At 34.0% G+C, this 17,810-nt stretch overlaps 1 protein-coding gene across 1 annotated transcript in view; it reads right to left on the bottom strand.

Moving 5' to 3' along the window:
- LOC129748896 (serine-rich adhesin for platelets) overlaps window positions 1-17,257 on the bottom strand; it is a 316,501-nt gene extending 299,244 nt beyond the window's left edge. Inside the window, exon 1 of the mRNA XM_055743680.1 lies at window positions 16,093-17,257. The gene's annotated coding sequence lies outside the window, so the exon portion shown is untranslated. The remainder of the gene's footprint in view (window positions 1-16,092) is intronic.
- Between the last annotated feature and the right edge of the window lie 553 nt (window positions 17,258-17,810).

Below are 17,810 nucleotides of genomic sequence, written 5' to 3'. Positions count from 1 at the left end.
TGCCAGAACAATGATTCCAATGCAGAATAGACGTCATATTTTAGAGGAAAAGACTCCAGTTTTTTTTTTCAAAATACCGATCAAATTGTGGTTTTGGTGCCCAGGCAGTGATGGCTACATCCAAAATACAGCCTTCGCTCCACTCACGATTTCCCAATATTTTAACGTCATTGGCATAAGATGTGAACACCAGCGACGATAATTCGATTTGAAAACGCCGGCATTAACCTCCCAGCGCAACCGCATGGCGTATAATTGAAGAAAACAGAATAAAAACGTTTTCATGTCCCTCCCTATACCATCTCAAGGTAAAGGAGGATGGAAAAAACGCCAAGCAGCCACCGAGGCAATACCAGGGCTCGAAGCGATCATGAAGCAAAAAAGTAGGGCAAAATAGTTGCTTTTAAGTAAAATTAGAGTAAAAATAGTGGCTAGATCAATCGAAAATGAACTCAGTGGTGATTTCATTCATATTTTGGACAAAAAAGAACATTTTACCAAAATGAGTTTTGATGATTTAGGAATAGCGACTACAGAATCTTAAAGTTCTGAAACACCAGTAGGAGAGAAGTGAAAGATCGTACCCGTACTACGTCAACTGAGTTCGATAGGAACTTCGAGTTTATCCACACAAAAAAAAACCAACCTACAAACATACAAAAAGACACGGGGTTAAGTTAAAATTGGCTCAATATTGAAAAAAAAATTGACAGATAATTAAAGAAAGTCATGACGTAAAAACTGGAAGATCCTCAAAAAATGTGACAACACATTGATACAAGATTAAAAATAGCTTTACAACAGTATATTGACAGAAGATTGACAAATGTCTTACAGAAGTATAGTAAAAAAATAACGAAAGGTTCCAGGTATTCAAACAAAATATCGTAGAAATTTCACTAGAATAATGTTTTACGTATAATATAATTTATTATTTCAAAACTAACTCAAAGAACATTTGCTAATAATAATGAAACATCCAGCAGAATTGAGAAGAAAAAAATCACCAAACTATTTGAAAGGTTTTATGAAGTTTTAGAATGCTTCGTAAATTTTGACAAAAGCGCCTAAAATTGTTATTGGAAACATTTCAGAAGTTCCTCAGAATTCTGTAGAAAATTCAGGAGCCAACCTCCAAAAAGGTGGAGAGACAACTGAAATATGTACTGAAATTATCAATTGAAACTAAGCTATCTTTCAAAGGTTAATGTCTATAGATATGCAAACTTTGAAATAAATCAACTGATTTTTTCGATTCGGTTGAGTCACTTTTCACAAGTTTACCCCATATTCAATTCAACAAAGAGCATTCATAGCATGGCAAATGCTGCCATGCCATTTTTAAAAGTTCTAATACTTTTTGCAGTTTTCCGACAAAGCACTCGTTTTCACCATAGTATATGACATATTCATTAATAAGTTTTCATAGTGCTCGTTGCTTTGCGAAGTTCACAGCATCGACGTTGCGCAGGTGTGCTTCGTATTTAGCAATTATTAACACTAGGTTTACGGAAGAACAAACCCATTTTTGTTTAAATACATTTTTTTTACGTAGAATTACGTCTTACGGCAACACCATAGGGGTACAAATTAAAATTCGCGAACCGCGAAAAAAGCCTCTTTAACGGACATCTCTTCCAAACACCATTTCGGGATGGTTGTGTGTGGTACACCAATACCATTAAAGCGCAAATACGAATCGGGCTAAGAAAAATATACCTGCCGCGAAAATCAATTGGCCAGTTGTGTTTAAACATTTCAGAGTTGCGAATGTGTGTTACCGAAATTACTTGTGCGGCCGGTGCTGCTTGCCCAGCCGAGAGCAAGAATCCAAAGGCTCTCACGGAGATAAGGAAAATGATGTTGGCAGCCATCACGATAAGACTTTGTAGAAGCGCAACGAGTCGTCTCTCCGTATGAACTTTTTTTTCAGGATTTTTACCATGGCCATTACCCTCCATGTAGAAAGCTTTCAAGTCAGCAAATCTACCCCGGTGAAAGCAACCTAGTAGTGGGGTACGCATAATGGTCACGTTGCAAATTTCTAGTTAAAATGCCACAAAAATCAAAACCAGTCCTTCTTGAGCTGAGACTATATACTCTGAAAAAAATTAAAATGATATAGCCGACAACACAAAAAATGCAAAACGCTGGCGACACTAGCAACAGTTGTATTTTTTTTAAATAATTTAATGACAACTTACGGTATACTTTTTTCCAGCATTGAGAGGCATTCTTCCCTAGAATAGTAGGTGTACCTACTACCTACACTGCTGGCTAAAAGTTTGGAATCACCCCTTCAAAAACATTTTTTTTGCGGCCATATCTTAGCCAACTTATGATACATTGCATATCATTTCTTCATATGTATTTTTCAACAAGTAAATATTTAGCTCAACAGACCCTCAATAACCCGTAATACGGAAAAGTTATGATCAAAAAAAATGTCCAGGTATTTTAAGGTCAGGCATTTTGGTTAAAAATAATCAATCTTTAGTTGAAGTTTTCATGAAACATGACTAGATTAAACATAACTAAATAACAAAAAAATAAGATACAGGTGAAATTAAATTATAAGCTTTCGAAGACCGATTTCAAACTTTTGGCCGATACACCATACTGCAGGGTGATCCCCAACTTTTGATCGATAACTTAGGTAGCGGATTGATAATTTGAAGTACAATTCAATTTATTGCTCAAAATTTAACAATTTTTTTTTATAAGAAGGGGAGAACAAAAACTTTTGGCCGGCAGTATACTTTCAATTGACCTGGAAGAAAAACCAACGGATCAAAGCAAGCTTTTGTTCTTCGATATTCTGCAGGTGTGTCCACCTTTTTTTCGTTATTATGCTTTGCACCATGCCTATATTTTGCGTACACTATGATATTTTCGGCATATAAAATACAAAATTGAGCGAACTTTTGAACTAAAAACATCCAAGTTCAACTCGAACTAGGCGTTATCGCTTTTGCGATAGTGAAGCTATGCTTATGAGATTGACGCTGGAGCTGGCGCTTTTACATGTTGCAATGTTAAGGCTAGTCCCCACTAGGAGACAGTTGGTCTAAATGTCTCCCATTTTATTCGGGAGGCACTGAGATTGTCTCAAGTTTCCAACAACAACTGACAAAAAAGCTCTTCTCACATAAAAAATCGCATTTCAAGTTGCAAGTATGGATTAGGCTTTAAGGTGTTTAGGCGGACTAGAAACGCCACTTGCGATAACAATTAAAAATTAAAAGAACAAATGATTTATTCATTGTGAATTCATAAAGTTCTCTTTTATACAATCTTACAAAAAATTGTATATTAAAGCAAATATAATTGAAATCAATATTCACCACACTTATTTTCTTCATATAATGAGAAGGCGACACCATCAGCATCCTCTAGCGGACAAAATGGAATCACTAATTCGAGAAATTCGTCTAACTTGTGAATAGCGTGTATTCCGACTCGACTTGATCAGGGATGCCAGTTATGATAAATGAAATTGTTTGTTTCTATTCTTGCACGCAAATTAATTTTCACTTAAATAATAAGTGACATCTTACGTAAATTCTCGCCATACGTAATTTCATTTGAATTTTAAGTGATGGGTCAAGTGAAATTCACTTAAGTGACCGGTCAAGTGAATTACTGCGGTTACTGCGGATAGTGCGACTTCTAAATCTTCCCGGCTGCAAACCAGAAAATCTGTCCCGTTCAACCCACAAGCTGCAAAATGATAACATAGGCTTGCCAGATACTTTCAGAAAAAAGCGGGACATTTCACGATAAAAAGCGGGACACAGCGGAAAAAAGCGGGACATTTAAAAAAATTTAAAAAAGCTGAATTGTGTAGCTAAACTGATACGTTTACCATCAGCCTAATTTGTTCATAGAAAGTACACTAAGGATTTTTTTAACGCAGATTGATTTTGCTCAGTTTTTCTTACATGATTTCTATTTACAGTGATTTTTGCCATTTGCACCGTTTTTTTCCATGGTTCTCGCAAATTAACACGTAATTTGAGAAAAAATTTTTGAAGTCCTACATGTGAACGGCAGATTTATCACCGTGTTAAAAACCATTGTGTAATTTTTATAGAAATTAGTATTTTTGGTAATCTGTTCAAAAATTTGAAAACATCAAGAAAACTTCCATATTTATATACTTTGGACAATTGAGTCGAAAAAGGTGGTGTTTAATATTTGGAAATTCAACTAAGATTCCGGCGAAAAAGTTTTTCTCTAAAATTCTTTAATTTATTATTATGTGGAGGCAACTTCAACAATATATTTATTCAAACATTGGCTTACGTGCTGCAGGAACACTTAACTGAATCAGAATCTTACTGTAATGCTAAGAGCTTTAGATTTATTCTGTATTTTCTTATATAAGCTATGAAAAATGCTGCTTATTTTGAGAAAAAGTTTATTTGAAAGATTCTGTGTTCATCATACAATTCAAATCGAGACAAAAGTATGATTTTATTCGGTGTCAGTCAGTTAACTTTGTAAAATTTTTCCAAGAAAAAAAGCGGGACATTTTGAGGAAAAAGCGGGACAGCGGGACATTCAACAAAAAAGCGGGACATGTCCCGCTTTTGCGGGACGGATGACAACCCTATGATAACACCTTTAAATAACTTTTTCTTACATCACGTTTAACACAAACTACCACCAAAATCGCCTAGAGAAGAATTGATGGGAAACTCCAAATCCAGCATAAGCTTTAAACGCTGCTCTTCAGAATTTGCCATTTGGAACTCTGAAAATAAACACAATTACAACCCGACATTCAATTGAAATTCAAGTGATGGGGAAGTGAATATTTTTTCTCACTTCACATTTAAGTGACGACTGAAGTGAATGTGGATGAATTCACTTGAAATTTAAGTGACTGCCAAGTGAAATGTTTATGTCGCACTTGATTGAAAGAAAATCACTGGATCCTTGTTTTTAAGTGAAAAATCATGTGTATTTTAAGAGTGAATTTGGGTTCAGTGTGCACCATAAAAATTTCAGTATATCAACAAACAAACAAAAAGGAATTTAAGATAATATCTCCATTCCATACTTGTAAATATTTCTGAACAAAATATGGAGCGGAGAAATTACTTTCAATCACCTTCCTTATTTAATTGTTTCAAAAGATACATAGATTTGGGTGCGCATAAAGTCTTTTTTAAGAAAAGGATTTTAAATTCAATTGGTCAGAATAGTAAAATACTGCTTAACTGTTTATAAAAATTTTGCTAACTAATAATAGTTAAAGAAAAAAATATTTACGTAGAAATATCGTTATTTTCTCTTAACTAGATGACGGGTGTCGGTTTTCAATTTGGCAAAAAATGGGTTTTTTAAACGATTCGTATTTAAAGATGGTATGAGCCGTTTAAAATAAAGAATTTCCAAAAAAAAGATGGTACTGTAATTGTCTCATGCTGGATGCTTCTTGTTGATATTTGAACATTTTCAAACAAATTGGTTTATCATCATCAAACTATAAAGTTTGTTAGAACATTTATCAAATCTAGATCTCAGGTCAAAGGATATAATACCGAGCTTTTATCCAGCAATATCATGACAATAATCTCCTTTAAATGTTCATAATTAATTAATTGATAAAAAAAATCAATTCTAACAAATCGTTTCCGAAATGCCAGTGCTCCAAAAAAATGGCTAACAACTAATATCCATGTTTTCTGATAATGGACTTGAAATTATGCCTAAGAAACTTGTGACATATCTTCTGAAAAACATGAAAGAAGAGAAGGCTGGTGGTGCGAATTTTGAATTCATTTCTTGAATAAACGGATTTTTTTTATGTGTTCCTAAACTAAACATGAAAGTGATGAAAATATGTTCGGATGGCATCCCTGATCAGCATTTGGACAGTTCCAGATTAACATTTTGAAAGGGCACAAATTGATTTTTTTAATAATGAAACAAATGTGTACAACAGAATTGTTTTTTCTTTCATATTTAAACCAATTGTACTGAAATAAATAAGAAAAAACTCTTTCGATTCTCAATTAATAATCGGAATGCGATATATTTCTCAATGTTTTTCTATCATTTATTTGTGCACGTGAACGCAAAACAAAAATCTAAAAAAATAAAAAAATCAAAGCTGAAAAAGTTTTACAGAAACGATTATCAAGGAGAAAACAAAATTTAAGCACTTTTTTTAATTAACACGAAAATTGTGTGCACATTAAGCATCAAGTCATTTGTTATTCCCAAGAAGGAAAAATTCTGTTCCCGCCATGGAATGTGACGAAATTAAATGAAAATTCATCTCAGGTTCCGAATGGCATTTATATTGGTTTTGAAATGAAACATTTATTATTTTTTACTATTACAAAACAAATGATAATCCAAAACACAAAAAAAAAACTATTTAAATATAACTAGGAAAAATTTATAATAATTTGAATTTTTGAATTTCTATTTTTTATTTATTTATCTATATTTAATTTTCGTCTCTTAGCTAAGCTTTTAAAATTTGTATTAAGCTTCCGCTTATTTTGATTTGCCGTTTTGTATGACATATTCTAGCTAACGGATTGGTGTTAAAAACTCGAAATGAAGACAAAGATGAAATAAATTTTATGGAATTCGATTTAATGAAACTAAAAGGCGCAAATGTTTGATTGAGAATACGTAGTTTGTTTGTTTACTCGTAAAGTGCTGGCGGAAATTTGCAATTGCATAATAAATTAGTCATTTATAACGAATGCTTAACCTAAAAGTTTTAGAGTCTAATAACATTCCCATTTCATTCTTTCTTTTTTAAACTTTGCGTCAAATCGATAGTAATATTACAATCACGATGTTTAAGAGTATCAGCAGCTGTCAGGTGTCAAAGCTATAATAACACTCATTTTTGACACTTGCTCTTTGGTATGTATTGAAAAAGCAAGCCTATGGCTCCTGGTCTGAATACCGACAAGGTCCTGATTTGACAGGTGCTAAAGTGTTTAGGAAAAATTTACAAAAGAAAATAGCAACATAAAACAACAACACCTATCGGAGCGTCACCAGTGGCAAAAATGGAAACCAGTTGAGCACTTACCGGTGCGCAAATGAGCTGCTAAAGCCAAAAAAGGACCTAGTATTAGTATGTGTCCCGGGTTAACACCTTCGATAGCACTTACCGCTGCCGATGCTTTAAGGGTTTGTATAACGTTTTAAGAATTGTAAGAATATGCACTGTTAATAATTCATATTTATTCAAAAAGTACTCATTTTTTTTCAATTGAAAAATTAGGACACCTGGCATCTCTGATCAAAGCTCCGAAAAAATTCACAGTGTAATACTTCCATTTCTGTCGCCAGATAGCGCTATTCGTGTCTCCCGATTTCTCGTTAAGTGGTGTATATCGGTTCTAGTATATCTGATTAAAGTCAAAATGATTAAAAAAACGACCAACTTGTAGTAAAAAAATATTAGGTTTTCGTGAAAAGGTATGAAAAAAGTCGTAATTCTACGTAATTCTTGTGGTTGTGTCTTATATACAACCTCTTTAACTTTTTTCAACAAAAAAAAAGTTCAAGTTTCAGCCATATATCAAGGCAAAACAATCAATTTGCTTACTGGATCTGAATCATTTATCCAATAAGGATTGTGTGAAGTTTTCACAAACGAAAGGGAAAAAAGGAGCACGTCAAATTGACGTAACTCTAGTGTAAAACTTGATAAATACTTACTAAGTGTCTTGAAACGAGTAACGAGTGAGATGATAAAACGGAATTTTTAAATAATAAGAAAAATGTATAAAAATTAGCTCAGTTGTAAACTGCCGTTCGACGCATAATCGTCACATGTGACATTTCGACGATTTTTAGTTTTTGATGCCAATTGTTATAATTTGATACGTATTTTTGAAATTCTTTGTCAAAACATAAGGTTTATTCTAGAAATTTCTAGAAAAATTCCAAGTCAATTTGTCACACTGGGACAAATGGACGCATAACTGTCACACTCAAGAAATGAATGTTTTATAAATTCCGAACGTCTAAATAGATTTTTACCAAACTTGGAATACGTGTCCCCGATAGTAGGGAGGGCTTCACGGAGATATAAAATGGGGAAGGGCCTCTTCTTCTATTGCTTCTCTCGTTGTTGCGATATTTTCATCATGGCGGCTGACAATGAGTTGAAGAATTCTTCTTCACTGTAAACTGTTGGCGCAGCCGAAAATTGCTACCCCAAGCCGTTTTATTGATCGAACTCGTAAATGACTTAATTTTTGTCACTCGATTGTTAATAAACTTCCGATTAATTCGATTCAGACCTTATTCTATCAATTTAAACTACCCACGGTGTGCCAAAATACGTTATTAAAAAATAAAAATGACCACCAAAACGGCATTCGGCATTCGAAAGATATAGTATTCAGGCATCCATCCTGAAAATTTGGAAATGTTTCATCGGGCTTTTTTGAAATTAGAGCGATTTTAAAATTTTAAGTCAATTTGCATTAGATTTCCAATGGGGTTTTTCGACCTTATGTTCTATGACCATGGATTTTTCTGACTACATATTTTTTGACAATCACCCAGTTCAATGACTTTATAAACAATTTCATGCCCGACAACTTTTTCGAATAATGGAAAAAAATTTGAGTTGATCCTGAAAAGTTATTGGCAATTTTCTAAAACTTAATTAGATGATTGAAATTTTTCCATGTTTTTGAAGATTTTTTTTCAATTCAGCTTCACTAAAAAGCGAATATCTTTCCAGGCGTAGTTTGAATCGTCTTTGGGTCTTCGATAAAGTTGTTTGGGATAAAATTTTCAGCACATACATATATGTCTGTTATAGTAAATGTATGGGTAATAGTCATCATACGAGCAAGCTTCAAGCAAGCAAGCAAGCAAGTATCTGTGACAATCTTCGTGAGTTTAGCAAAAAGAGAAAAGATTTTGACAGCTAGATTAGTTCTATTTTTTGTTGTTGTTGACGTAGGAACTATAAACTGATGCCTGACATTATTGAAAGTGCTTTTTTTTGGATCTCATCGGCAGACGCATCCGGGTGAGGTGAAAATGTGTTCACAAACTTTATATAGATCGCATAACGCTAATCGCCACACGGAAAAATCGAGTTATGCATAAAATGTATTGCGATTACACCTTCAGAATAACTTATCGGTTGTTGTTCAAAATTTGTATATTCCCAATTCAATTTTGGGTAACTTTGGATTGCCGATATACAAATCTGAGCTAAAACTCGTTTATTCAGCTCTGTATAAAAAGTTAGCTGTTGTTGGAATTATGTAGAAAGTGTTGGATGTCAAAACTATTCGCGCGGCGCCATCGAAAAGTTAGCTGCTAATTTTTTTTTTAAATTTGGCAATTGATAGCCGGAAAAATCATTGTTTGGATGATTTATTCGTTGGCTTAATAATTTATTTCGGGCCCTTGTTCGTGTTTGCATCGAAAATTGTTAACGAAATTGTGGTAAGTAAAATTGAAAACATCAATCGTATGCGGAGGAAAACATATACAAAAGTATTCAAACTGTTCCGCCTCTAAATAGTTTTCTTTTTAGATGTTCAGCTGGCAAACTCTCCGGAACCGAAATATCAAAGAATAATTTTAGAATATTGAGATCCGTACATGACAAAAGAGAGCCGGCAAGATCCGGAAACAGTAGGTTCGGCAGTTTATGATTATGCAGGTGATTCGGATGATGCCATCAGTGATGGATTTGGTGGTTTTCTGACGGTGGCGTAATCAGCTAGTTAAAAAAGGTAAGACACTTCAAATTAGTTGCTTCCATTTGTTCTGACTTTCCAATTTGTTTTTTTCGACCTGCAGCATAGATGTTTGATGGGGTGCACCAGTGCCGAGGAAGCTATTCGTAAGAAAACGAAGAGAGAAATCGCAGGTAAAGCTGGAAACGATCCAGAAGGGACTATAGATTTGTCCGGAAATTTTTTGAAGTCAATCCGCATCGTCACCCAGTGCTAACTTCGACGGACCGGCATCGACCAATTCTGCCAAAATAAGTAGCTCTATTGCATCCAGTTTTTCCTTATCATATTAATTAGTTTATTTTTCAGGAAAGACCAAACTATTCGACGGTATTAACGGAACTCTGGTGTCACTTGAACCCGAAATCGTAATGTGCCTGACACCAATGGTGTTGGGTTTCAGAAACTCCGGAACCAAACTGGAAAAAAGGAGACGATATCTGTTGAGCCATTGTCATGTATTAAGTGTGCTGGCAGAAAAAAAGTTGGCTATATCTAAACAAAATGAAAAAAAAAAACAAAGTTCCGGCACAAGGATGACCGCTATTATATATTGAATAGACAATAAAGTATTAATTGCTACGCATGAGAAATCATTTTTGTATTTTTTTTTGAGAAATTTCATTATATTTTACTTTTTTGAACGAATTATTAACAAGCATGTCAAAATATACAGAATTGACTAACTGGCTGAAAGCTTTCGAATGTGTAAAAGCTTTTTGCTCACGCTCTGTGTAAAGTGCCCAAACATAAAACTAAGTGGAGACACTTTTCTCGAATCTGTATGGATTTTTATACAGATTAGAGTAACTTTGGTTACCGTGCACGTCGTATGTGCATTATGCATTTCAAAATAAAGTTGTATGCAAAAGATAACAGAAAGTCAAAAGGAGGTCTTCAGTGCTAGCTTAATAAGTCCTTTTAAAAGTCGTGAAGCATATTACCCTGACGTTCTTTGCAATACTTGTCGAGTTGTCTGCAATCAATACGCTGCAGGCAATTTTGAACGAAAAATATCAGTGCATACATATTCACATAAAAGACCTGCCATAAGAAAAGCAAACAAAAGGTGTTGCTTAGACTGCCCCAAATTTGTATGGAAAATTTAAAACCTGTGAAATGTTATGCGCTGCAGGCTAAAATTGATCCTAGGCATAGTACAAGACCTCATGCCAAATTTGGGCCAGATCGGATCACGGGAAGGGACCGCTCATCGAGCCTGAAGTTTGTATGAGATTTTTAGACATATTGTTCGGGAGAAACATGAAAAACCATTTTTTTTATCAATAACTTTGGTTCCCGTCGACCGATTTCTTTCAAAACCGGGTTTTTTAAAGTCTAAACTATGAAAAATATTTCATCCCAAGACTGCATATCGATAAGAGTTAAGATAAAGAAGTTATAAGGCTTCAAAAATGGGCTAACTTTTTCTACGGTGATATTTATCACTGTTAAATATCATAAATATCATATTTAAAATATGTATGCATTGTTTTTTTTTTCGTTTAAAATTGCCTGCAGCGTATTGATTGCAGACAACTCGACAAGTATTGCAAAGAACGTCAGGGTAATATGCTTCACGACTTTTAAAACGACTTATTAAGCTAGCACTGATGACCTCCTTTTGACCTTCTGTTATCTTTCGCATACAACTTTATTTTGAAATGCATAATGCACATACGACGTGGCGATTAGCGTTATGTGATCTATATAAAGTTTGTGAACACATTTTCACCTTACCTGGATGCGTCTGCCTATGAGATCCTAAATAAAAAAAATGCGCTTTCAATAATGTCAGGCATCAGTTTGTAGTTCCTACGTCAACAACAACAAAAAATAGAACTAATCTAGCTGTCAAAACCTTTTCTCTTTTTGTTAAACAGTAGAAGCTTGCTCGTATGATGACTATTACCCATACATCTACTATAACATACACATTTGTGCTGAAAATTCTATCCAAAACAACTTTATCGAAGACCCAAAAACGATTCAAACTACGCCTGGAAAGATATTCGCTTTTTAGTGAAGCTGAATTGAAAAAAAAATCTTCAAAAACATGGAAAAATTTCAATCAGTCTAATAAAGTTTTAAAAAATTGCCAATAACTTTTCAGGATCATCTCAATTTTTTTCCATTATTCGAAAAAGTTGTCGGGCATGAAATTTTCTATAAAGTCATTGAACTGGGTGATTGTCATAAAATATGTAGTCAGAATAATCCATGGTCATAGAACATAAGGTCGAAAAACCCCATTGGAAATCTAATGCAAATTGACTTAAAATTTTAAAATCGCTCTAATTTCAAAAAAGCCCAATGAAACATTTCCAAATTTTCAGGATGGATGCCTGAATACTATATCTTTCGAATGCCGAATGCCGTTTTGGTGGTCATTTTTATTTTTTAATAACGTATTTTGGCACACCGTGTACCATTCATGAATCAAACACAAGCGCCGCTCAAAAAATTTCAAACCAAACGACTACTGGAAAATGTTGGTGGTGTGACAATTATGCCTCCATTTTTCGACTATTCGTAGAATTTCGCGGCAAAATTGTGACACACGGTTTTTCATTGAAAAAATAGATCATTTTCGAAAAAGTTTAATCGATTCTCAAATGATAGAAGTATACTTTAGTGATCTTCGGTATTGAAGTCAAAAAAGTATATTGCGAAAATGTGTATTAACAACAAAATCTTTTTATGAAACTTTGATCGCGTTTTTCTCGTTTTGCCTTTTTGTAACATATATGTGGCAATTATGCTTCCAACGGCAGTGTATTTGATGGTATATTTGATACTTTTTTTCATTAAAACAAAATAACAAAGTTTATAATAAAATGATGAGTGACATTTTAACGATTTGTCAGATTTTTTTCGCTTAATTTTTATTTTAAATAAAACAGATATTAACTAACAAACTTATGTTTTTAGCGGTTCTTGTCGACTGTTATCGATTTGTTTTTCTATTAAAAAACTGATCTTACGTCCCAAATACTAAGAAAAGAAACAAATATGATATTTTCAAAGATTGTTCCAAAAATTTAAGTGACATTGTTTTTTTTTTGTGGCGTTTAAATAGCTCGGGGAGCTGACGCTGGAAATGAAAATTAGAGATAGTTTGGAGAAGAAAATTTTAAAGTAGAGTAGAATAGTAAGCGATCATGAGACGTTGGTTAGATCATCATGCACTTCATTATATTCATTCCGGCTGGATATGGTCAGAATGCAGTTCAAGATAATAAACCAACCCCTCCTGATACCAGTTGAAGGAAGGACAAGGGTGGGTTCGAGACTGGCCTCTACTTACTCCCCAAGCATCTCACCTGTCGGCAACTTATGGGATTCGAACCCAAAAGTTTTTCTTGCCGATACCGGGAATCGAACCCATCGCCTGGGTTACCAGACTCTCGCCAGCCTATCCATTAGACCACATCAGCAGCGCTCCATAAAATCAAAAATCAAAATTTAAATTTTTTTTTTTTTTTTTTTTATGGCGTTTAAATAGCTCGGGGAGCTGACGCTGGAAATGAAAATTAGAATAGTTTGGAGAAGAAAATTTAAAGTTTAGAGAAGGCAGCGTAGAATAGTAAGCGATCTTGAGACGTTGGTTAAACCATCAAGCACTTCATTATATCCATGGAATATGGATAAAATGCAGTTCAAGATAATAAACCAACCCCTCCCGATACCAGTTGGAGGAAGGACATGGGCGGGTTCGAGACTGGCCTCTGCATACTCCCCACGCATCTAACTACATTTAATTTTTGTGTTATTAAAGGAATCATTTTGACTTATCTTATATGTTTTTCCTTCCTTCGTCGTCGTCTGTTGAACGTCTGCTTCGTGTCTCCGCCCCAATTCCACTGGTATGTGTGATGGGTTTCGTGATAGTTGTCTCGGGGTCCAGTCATCATATGACTCCGAATCGTATGCGCAGGGGTATATGAAAATAAAAGAAAGAGAAAAGGAGAGGAAAGAGAAATATAAAGGAAGGAATTAGTTCTTGCATGAAGTAATTGAAGTGTTATTTGCTGTTTTCCCTAATTTTTTGCCTTTCATTTTCTAAATTTTGAAATTTTTGTTTTTCTTTTTAGAGTTTTTCCATTTCATTGCTAATCATACTATTTTACCAAAATATGGATGTGAGAGTTTGTTTTGCTTTTTGGAGCAAGCCTATTTCAAACTAATAAAAATTCTAGCTCAAATTAATAGTAGAAGTAAGCTACCTTATTCCTATCACAACATCACAAAATCATGAAAATTTACCAGAATATGGATATAAGAGCACATCTTACCGTACCCTACCTACCTCACATAGTTGAATGTTAAAATCCATCATAATTTACAAAAAATCTACATAGGGGTTCTATTAAAATATACCGCATGCCTATTGTAAAATGCCCGAAATCAGTAATTAGGACTACCTACTCATTGTTATTCTTCAAAACCGTACATTCTAATATATACTTCCATAGATGAATTTCAAACTAAACCGAAAAACGTAAAGATTTGCTAAATATTAATAATTAAATAAAAAGCAAAAGAACGTCTTACCAAATGAAATATAACATTTTCCAACAACAGCATTCCCATCCAATGAGCCTCTAGTTCTTGTAAAATGCTTGATTTAAGAATAAGCCAACGAAATTCATAAACCGCAAATACACACTTACTAGAGCATTGGGGAGGCGAATACCATAACCTTTACCTAATATCGTAATACTTTTCACACGTTTTCTCTATTTTTAATTCTACAAGACTAAACCATCTAACTACCTAACCAAACGAATTATGCCCTATTGAAAGTATCCACTTTTATTGTGGTAAATTGTGATACTTTCACTACCAAATGTTGCGATTGTTCTGCGGAAGGGAGGGCAAGTGTTTCAACTCCCATTCATCTTATCAACATGGATCATGAAAAAAAAAATAGACATCTTTGAACCTACTGCTGAATTTAAACTAAATAAAGATGTCCAGCTCCTCTTCTAATTTAGGCCATATTATGACACCATGTTTAACAAGATTGTGTGTAACGACACTGTCAGGAAAATGATGGGTTGATCCATCATTTTCACAAACATACACACCGCAGCCGTTAACCCATTGCAACTTAGGGTACGGAAAATCAAAATTTAAAATTTAAACTAAAAATCAAAGATAAAAAATGAATACTTAAAAAAAAATTGAAAATCTAACATAAATAATCGAGGAAGCAAAAATATCAAATTGAAATTGAAAAATTGAAATTGAATCAAAAGGCAAAAATTGAAGAAAATAAAAAATTAAAAAATCGTAAACAACAAATTTGAAAATTTTAAATCAAATAAAAAAGAAATTTAAAAAAAAATTATATTGAAAAAAGAAAAAATGAAAGAACAAAACTTGAGAAAAACAGGAAACATAAATAAAAAAAACAGTTTTCAAAATGTAAAGAAAAGGAAAACAAAAAAAAACAGGAACAAGAATTAGATTTATAGATCAAAAATCAAAAGTCATATATCAAGAATCGGAAACATGAAATTGTAAACTGAAAAATTGAAAAAAAATAGATGTTGAAATCAAAATGATAATTAAGAATCAAAAATTGAAATCAACAGTCGGAATTAAAATTCCGAGATAAAAGTAGAAATAAGAATTACAAAAAAAAAAAACAATGAAGCAAAAACGAAACAAAGTCTGAAATCAGAAACCACGATTCAGAAATCAGAAAAAAAAATCGAAATCAGAAATCGGAAATCAGAAATCAAAAATTTTAAATCTTAATTTGAAATCCTAAAATGGAATATCAGAATTCAGAATCAGGAATCAAAATAAAAAAAAATCAGATATCTGTAATTTGAGATCGGAATTAAAAAATCAGATTTCAAAGTATCCAAGGTATTTTCCATATCTGCTGAAATTTTAAATTTATAAAACTGTCGTAATTTTACGATTCTCAATTCATAGTTTCACTCAGCCACGTCTGTCGCTCACAAGATTAGATCAATGACTGACTTTGTTTTGTTTGTTTGGCCTAGTATTGCCAAAATAACAAACGTTGAAAAAGAAATTTATTTCATTTTATTTATCTTCAGTGAAGAGATGTCGAATACAACTATTTTTATTAAATTTGATGGATCTTCTGCATATCCTTCATCTCATCTCTACAAAAACCAGAAACAAGTTTTGGTTGACTTGTTACGAGTGGCGAATCTTACTTAACAAAAGCTGTAAATGTTTTCAAACTAGAATTATGTATGGTTTGTTTGTTTTTTTCTTCAGCGATTAAGTATCGTCAGCCGGAACAAACTCTGATCTTAGAGTCTGGGTAACAAATAAACAAAAAAACAGAACCTACCTTAATTAATTCCGAACCGAGGGTTTACTTCTTAGTCGCTTTTTTATTACTCGGATCCAACTCCCAGCGAACTGTTTGCTGCACAAGGTGGCCTTACTTGTTATTGTTTGAACGTTGCACCAAATGGATTATACACTGTTAGGTCTCCAAATGACTGAATGGCTGGTGCCGTTTATGTTATATTTGTTCACTCCTTCTAAACAGAACCGAAACCCACTCAGCTCAATGCATGAATGGAAATCGACCAGACAGACCAACGTAGGGGGTTTTCCTCTTTTTTCCACAATCTACCATACACTCCCTCACAGATACTAGGTACCAAATTATTTTGTATTCCGATTAATCACTCTAACTTCACTTATTCTGGCTTCCACAGTTCAATTTTGATAACTACCAGTTGGTAACAGTCCAGAACACTTTATTGGACAGAAATTTTTTAATCCCGCTTCCAGACAGAACACCTTCTGGATGTCCCGGATGCTATCTAGCTAGAGTAGCTCTTCAGTTGGGGCAGACAGATAATGGCAATAAATTTTAATGATAATATTCTGTGGACATTCAGTGGTGGGCCGTTTGCCACAAAGAAGCTTCAATGGATTTCATAAACTCGGGACACAAGCGACTGGCAAAGGTTTTCCCCATGATTATCACCATCTACATATTTTTCTTCGTTCTTCACGATTTTCCTCGAAAAAAAACCTGCGGTGGCGTAGCCCCAAAATCCTTCCGCAGAAAGAAACGATTCAACTCGATCTCGTTTTTTTGTTTCTCAGTAAATTTGGCCTTTTATCTTCCTCTTTCGGTTGCGAATTCGCGAAACCATTCGACAGCTCCAACGCACCAACTTTTTTTGCTCTTTTCCTCCCGCCACAGCACACACAGAAACCAAATTTGCTCGAGCAATTATTTATTGGCCAAATCGCCCAATCTTCCAAACTTGCATCGATTCACAGATTCACCAACTATTCCGGATTCCCTACCAACGAGAAAACAAATCTTCCGTTTACCCAGAATATTCCACGGGAAGGGAGCGACCTATCCACCAAAGTTTAAAACTGAATGAATGATAATAATTTTCACTCTGTCCCGAAAAAGCTGACTGGCTGCACACAGAATTTTCCCGTCGTCGTCGTTTGCGCTAACACTGACTGCGACTGTAGCAAAGAAAATCATCACAGCAGTTTGTTCGTTGAAAAGCGACGACGATTTTTCGGAGTTTTTGCGTTGGTGTGCGTGTGTTCACCCGAAAATGATGATGATGACAAAACAACGATCAGTTCGATTTGACACTGACAGCTGAGTTATCGCTTTGCTGTCAAAATGTTTTCTTGAAATGGAAACATGATTAATAAATTTTCTTGTTTGCTGCGAGCACGATACCACAGATCCAAGATGTAATTTTTGTAATTTACCAGCGGGTTAAAATTTTAAAATGTTATGATTCAAAACTTGCATTCAGTTTACTAAATAGAATTCTGAGACGGTAAAGTAATGAACAAATACGCTCAAAAATTGGTTTGCATTTCAAATTCAGGGAAAATATAAAACATTTATTTTTAGAACTCGTAATTCAAGTTTGATTTCATGCACAAACCGATTTCCAATTCAAAATTCAACATTTTGATAATTGACACCTCAAATTCTCTTATAATCTTCTTCTATCCATCTATAATTTTCAAAATTTGAAATGTTCTCACTATGAGAACTTAACATCCATC

The sequence above is a fragment of the Uranotaenia lowii genome, chromosome 2 (genome assembly GCF_029784155.1).
Source record: "Uranotaenia lowii strain MFRU-FL chromosome 2, ASM2978415v1, whole genome shotgun sequence".
NCBI classification, from domain to species: Eukaryota; Metazoa; Arthropoda; class Insecta; order Diptera; family Culicidae; genus Uranotaenia; species Uranotaenia lowii.
This window is presented reverse-complemented; position numbering and strand designations above follow the sequence as displayed.